Source organism: Platichthys flesus, chromosome 21 (genome assembly GCF_949316205.1).
Source record: "Platichthys flesus chromosome 21, fPlaFle2.1, whole genome shotgun sequence".
Classification (NCBI taxonomy): Eukaryota; Metazoa; Chordata; class Actinopteri; order Pleuronectiformes; family Pleuronectidae; genus Platichthys; species Platichthys flesus.
Window position 1 is genome coordinate 2,656,823 of NC_084965.1, and position 6,854 is coordinate 2,663,676.

The following is a 6,854-nucleotide window of genomic DNA, read 5'->3' on the forward strand; positions in this document are numbered from 1 at the left end:
ACAAAATATAACTTTTTAACCCAGAGTTTCATTAATATCCATATACGAAATCATTTCTACATGATGATAACAGTCTTGTATTCCTGGTGATGGTGCCTGTGCTGTATCTGAGGGACAGATATCTCTGAGAGGATATCGGTAGAGTGGTCGCACAAAGACCCAAATGCAGACGCCATTCGGCCAGGACGGTAGAATGTGTGGAATTTAATAAAGCAGGAAGGCAAAAGTGCAAACAACAACAAAACTTTGGCAGGAAGAAATGAAAGCACTTGGAAAATAAAACACGAGGGAAATGCAAAGGTTTTGTAAAAACAGATCAGAGATCAGTATTTACAAAAAATGATGAGAGTTGAACTTTAGGACAAAAGAAAGGTCAGACAAAGACAGGATATAAACCAAGAGAGTGATGCAAGGGAAGAAAAACAGGAAATGATTCACTCAAAATGCAAAGAGAAATCAAAAGTACTCTCCATAAAACAAACTTTGTACTGTAAAAAGTACAAAGAATTATAAGTCTGGATAAGAACATTAGATAAATTAATAAATAATTGTCTTGAATATGAATCCATGTGTCTGTGAATGACATAAATATAATGAGGTACTTTAACCGACATCGATGCAAAGTAGTTTCAGATTCTTTCGAAACGTAGCTCTGACACAAACTCTTTACCTGTGTTGTGTGTGTCTGTGTGTGTCTGTGTGTGTGTGCGTGTGTTACACCTTTACACTCTACCACATCTCTTTGAAGTCATCACAGCTCACTGCAGTTCGGAGTTATTACCATATCTATACAGAAAATAGATCTCGTAACGAGTAGAGAAAGAAATGCCATACTTCTGCCGAGTTCAAACGCTAACAGCTCCGAGCCCCCCCCCCCCCCCCCCCCCCCCCCACACACACACACACAGCACTAATGTGCTCACACCCCCATGGGGCCTCATTGCAGTGAGATTGAAAGCCCCAGCAGTGACTCCTGGCCGGGCACTTACGTAAATGGAAAAAGGCCTATGGTCACACTTTGCTGCGTGTGGCGTCTTAATGGTGCTGTGATGATGGGGGGGGGGGGGGGGGCATTCATCACCTGAGCCCCTGTTGCCCGACTCATCACCGCGTGTGAAACCACCTGCAGCCGAGAGACAGGTTCAGTTCAGAGAGTTGATAGAGGGTCACGCTGTGCACGTGAAAATGGAATCAGACACAAGAGAAACGTGTTAAATAAATTGACTACACAATTCCAAAGTGTAAGATGCAGATTATTTGCTTACACTTTGGAATTGTGTAGTAAAAGTATTTCTTATACTGTTTTTATCACCAAACACATTATGTATATATTGCTAGGACGTGATTACAGTTTAGAATGAAAGTTGATGGCAGGATGCATTGTGGGCCAAGAAAGAATCAATACAATTTTGGTGCAGATCCGGATCAGGGGCTGGATCCAGGATTTCTGAGAATATAAAAAAATGAGGTGATTGATATTTATATTGAAAGTGAATTTTGTGCTGAACCAAATAAAAACCTAGTGAATTTAAACAAGGTTTCATGAGGCGACTGCCATTTCAGTGTTAGAGCAGGTCTTTGAAATAATGAAGAATCCAGGTCGTTTAAACCCGGAGGCCCAACGGCATTTAGCCCAGCTTCAACCTGGACCTGCAGACGACCAGCTGAGCGGGTGGGAAAGATGTGTTGACAGTAAAATAGAATCAGGAAACACAATCAGCTCTGTTTTCTACGTGTGGTTAAAAGACGTGGTCATAAATAAATAATCCATATTCACACAAAGGCCTCACGTTGCCCAGCAATTGCAAGTGGGTTTTTGATATGAATGAAATTGTCTCGTCGATTAAAAGAGACAAAACAGGGCAGAGCGAAACGGGAACACAAATGTTACCACACACTGACAACACAGACGGTTGAGTTGTGTGAATCCAAAGCCCCCCCAACCCTCTAATAGCGGCTGGGTTTGCCAACATTTCAGCGATGCAGGTTCAGAAACACACATTTGTTCAGAGCATTTACATCTGTCAGGGTTTTTACATCGTTTCTGAACATTCCTTATTTGTATCCGAGGGCAGAGGCTTTCACACTCCATTATTTCCGACAGGCTGTGCAATTGGATGGCGATCAGGTGGTCGCATTGTGTTGCATTTACGTGCGGTTGTAGCTACACAATGCCTCATTAGACCTCTAGCGCCCCGGCTCACCCGCAGTCCCATCCAAACACAATAGCCCATCTTATTATATCTGTCTCTCGCCCACCTGACCGCTCCGTGGAGAGAGCACCGGCAGCCGCAGTCAAGCTGTTGGAGATCACGGGCGCCGGGGACCTTTTGTGCATCTGAACATCTGCACGCTGGCTGCCTGCGACAAGGTCTGGCACCGCCGCCGCCGCCATCTCTCTCTCTCTCTCTCTCTCTCCCTCTCTCTTTCTCATCTAAATCCCTGAACTCTCTCTGCTCTGCTCTCCCTCTGATGTCTCTCCTCTCCTCTCCTCTGTTCTCTTCCTTCCTCATCCCTGATCTATATATAACTGCTGATTCACCAACCTCACCTGGAATTACTCAACCTTTTTTTTCTTCTTCTATTCATTATAATTTTTTCACCCTCACTCTTTTATTTATTCCCTCAGGCTTTTTTATTCCGGTCTCTTTGCTTCTCAGCCCTAATGCACTTTTGGGGCCTTCCTGTCTGGATGTACCCCCCCCCCCCCCCCCTTCCTATGCAAGCATGTCTCTCATCTTTAAATCCTGGCCGCTCCCTTTCTTCACTGTCACACATACAGTATGCACACACACACACACACACACACACCCTCTTCCTGTGTGTCCTCTATCACCCTGCCTGTGAAGCTAAAGCTGTCTGCCCCCCCCCCACCTGCACCGTCCTTCCAGAGCGCTGACTTACGGTTCAGTATATTCTGCCGTGCAATGCGGCACGAGAGGGGGGGGGGGAGAGGGAAAGACGTGTCATCGAGCGTGTGACTGAGCAGCTTACGATGAATCAACTAATCCAACATTTCAGTAAAGTCTTCATGCTCAACTGCATTGATTCCCTTTTTACAAGTAAGTGATTAAAATAAGAGCAGAAGGAATAGTCTGAAAACCTTTTTTGAAAGTTTTGAAAGACACCAAATCCACCAAGGTCAAACCTAGTTTTGATTAATGAGCTCTTGATGGGTTTGAGCACCAGAGAAGGTAAATTATATAAACGAGTGCAGACGCTCAATCACATTTAACAGAAGTTACAGATTTGTTGTGACACGCCCCTGCCGACAGAACCAGTAACCTGGACTGACAACAATTTATGATGTCATGATACAGATTCATGTGAAAAATGCAAAGTAAAATACATAATAAACAGAGTATGTAGTCAATCAATTATCTGTTTACAGAATTAGAGCAAACTCAGAGCAATAATACCAAGTGCATTAATAAAAACAGTGATATGATAGCGTGGTTGCAGTAATAATCTCTCTCTCTCTCTCTCTCTCTCTCTCTCTCTCTCTCTCTCTCTCTCTCTCTCTCTCTGCGTGGTTCTTGGGTCAATAGCAGAGTTAAATTGTCGATCTTAATCCACCTGGTGCGACTCTGTGTGTTCTGATCAACATCATGTTGGTTTTTGCAATCTGCTGCAGCAGACGTCCAACTGGTTCCATGTTTCTCCTCAAACATCCAAGTGTTTTCTCACCTGGTCCTTTGTGTCTAGACGCCTGCTGCGTCTCACTGGAGGTAATGAGGAAAGTGCATTTAAATGAAGCTTCTAATTATGATTTCATGTTGTTTTTCTCAGATTTATGATAAATTCGTAATCTTGCATCACCATCACTTAACCAATGCATCACTCTTCCTGCCCAGAAACCACAGGCGTATATTGTAGCTGACTATGAATCAAACAGATGTGTTTTGCATGGCCCCTGTTAATAATAAATAACTATAATAAAGTAATGTCAGCTGTTACATAGCTTAATGAAGACAACTGTGATTAAACAATCTCCACATTTTTTAGACAAAAAGGTGCTGAAAGTGATTTTAATCCAAAACAGTTCTTGTTAAATTCCGATAATATCTAACTGTAGGTTATGTGTGTGCAGTGGAAACTACTGTTAGCCACAATGTTTTCACAATAAGTACTGAAGCAGTTTACAGCCAACACCAAGAAGAGGATGAAATAATAAATGAGGAGATACGACCAATATTCAAAGCGATGAGGTGTCTCTGACTCTGGGAAACATTCATTCTGTTTTACTTATATTCGTGGCGGCTAATTGCTAAAATTCTGAGCTCATTGACTAATGCGAGGATGTGGGGGGTGGGGAGAGAAGGATTTGTTTTGCTCTTGAGTTCAAGTATCACTCAATCCCCAGAAACACTTACCCCACTTTTAAATGATCCTGACAGAGAAGCTGCCCGAGGCTCTGACTCCGTCCTCCAGCTAGAAACCAAGGTGAACATTAGTGATCTAACCTGTTTGTACTCAGCTCACTGCTCCTCACTACCCCTCTCTGTGCCTCCGTCCTTATCGACTAACATAAAGATATTATTTGTAAATTGACCTTCACCCTTGTGTCCTCTGCTCTTGATTATTTACAGTACAACACAACACTCTGTCAGCATCCAGGATTTATCCCACAAGCGTCACATCACAGAGATTCAGGCTCTTTCAGGCACAATTAGCAGAATGTGTCCTGCTCCTGACGTGAACATGAGGCTGGCACCGAGGACATGAAGCAGACCTGAGCTGGTTTGCACTTCAGCGGCGACGTTATCAAGCAGAGCACAGAGTGGCAGCAGCTTCTCTGTGTGCTCCCTGTCACTGGGCTGCAGAATCTAAATGTGTACGCTCTCCGCTGCCTGTCATCCTACTTTCTGCACACTCCGTGATTAATGAGTCATTGAGTCTTGGATGGGTCGGGGGGGGGGGCATCTCAGCTCATGTCAGTGTGTGCTTGCACTCCCAGCACTCCATCACAGGCTGCTAGTCGTTCTTTCCCATCCACGCCGGCTGCACAGTCCAAACATCACATTCCGGTGGAAGGAGTCGCCTGCTGAAGACGTCCCCGACAATTACCAAGTCAGAAGGGGGTCATTTGAAAAACACACCACTCCCACATGCAAGGAGCCAAATTAATAACATCAAGCGTGCATGGTGAGAGGAGAAAGGTCCATTCATCTCACTTTCTTCTGTCTGGTAATGGCACCCGGTGTCTGGTGGTAATAGCCTCTCTGTGCCACGCAGAGAGCAGTCACATGTTAATGAATTCTGCCATTTGCATGCACAAGCAGCTTGTGAGGGTCTATCAAAGAAAATTGCTTTATCTGGAATGGACGCGACCCCACCAATGACTGGGTTTGTAAATAAGCCATTATCCTTCTCAGACGTAATTACCCTGTTTGTGTCAGTGTGTCGCGCGGCCTCGTCTAGACGCCTACCTGAGTGTAATTGATAAACTTAGCAGGGGTGTACAGGGGGAGCAGAGGTCGCTGTGCTGAGAGCCTGGGGAGTCAATGAGGGTGTAAGGTGAGGGGGGGTGCACACAGGCTGGCATGTCCAATATTTCCCAGTTTGATTTCAGAGGTTGTTTTGAATAATGTGCACTTCATCTAAGAATTGATTTAATTTGGTAATGGAGGCTTGTTTTTCGTCCCCTGATTGGGATTCACACAGTTTCGGTTCAATTTACATTTTCTCTGCATGACCAAAATTAAATAAACATTCAAATCAGTTCTCTTTGCAGTTATTGTTATTGAAGAGCATTTAATGTACACATACATGGACTGCTGTGATGTCACGTGAGCAGCTGCTTCGATCCTCCACAGACTTTTGTTTTTTTTGACTTGTGCAGAACTTTTTCATTCACACACAAAAACAGCTACAACACAACAGAGCAAAGCTAAATAATTTCCCTTGAAGTGTTGCTGCAGGCTCTGCACATATTATATGAACATACCAGTACAACTAAAGTCTCTACAGGAACACACACACACAACAAAGACACACACACACATTCACACACATAAACACAGGATGAATTGCAGTTTGTGAAAAACTGCGGTGTGAGTGAAAAGTTTCCCTTTTTCTTTTTGTCATCCAGAAAGAAGAATAAATGTCTATTTGTGTCTTCAGACAGAAAAGTGATAGTTCATTATTTAATACAATATTTGAAGAGCTTTGCTAACAAGTCGGCAACAACTGTGAAATAGAAAATCTGCCTTTTTGCATTGTCATACAAAGTATATACCTCTTTTAAAATAATCTTCTTTTACTCTTCGTGCTTTGTCACAGTGAAAGATGAGAAAGAAAAGAGGAGGGGGAAGATGGTTGCGAGAAAAGAAGAAAGAGGTGAAGAATGAAGAATAAACGTCCAGCGTCCAATCTGTGGCTCCAAATAACCACAATGCAATGCAGCCACGGCTTGAATCTGAAATGCAATATCCAATTCAGTGTTTAAACTTCAAACAGCCACATACGGCTCGCCACAGCTTTTGTTTTTCTTTCCATTCACACATTTTCCTCTGGGGTTTGTAAACCAAAGCACTTTAACACAAAACACACATCACGGATTTCTCTGTAACAAGTGGAATTTGCTTCCAACATCAGCCTCAATGCAGCGACTCATCCAATTTAATTTTACTTTTGGTGAAACGCGTTACATGGAAGCGTTATCCCTTTTCTTTATCCGGCATTATCCATTAAGACGATTTGCCGAGGTGCGCCCTGTTCCTTACAAGTGAAGAGCTCACAGATCCAGATGCTCTCACAGATCCTATTACAAGCCTCTAGCTGCACAATAAAACCCTTCGCTGGATTAACCTGAGTGAAACCTGACTGAGTGAGCAGGAAGGAGCGAGCACGCG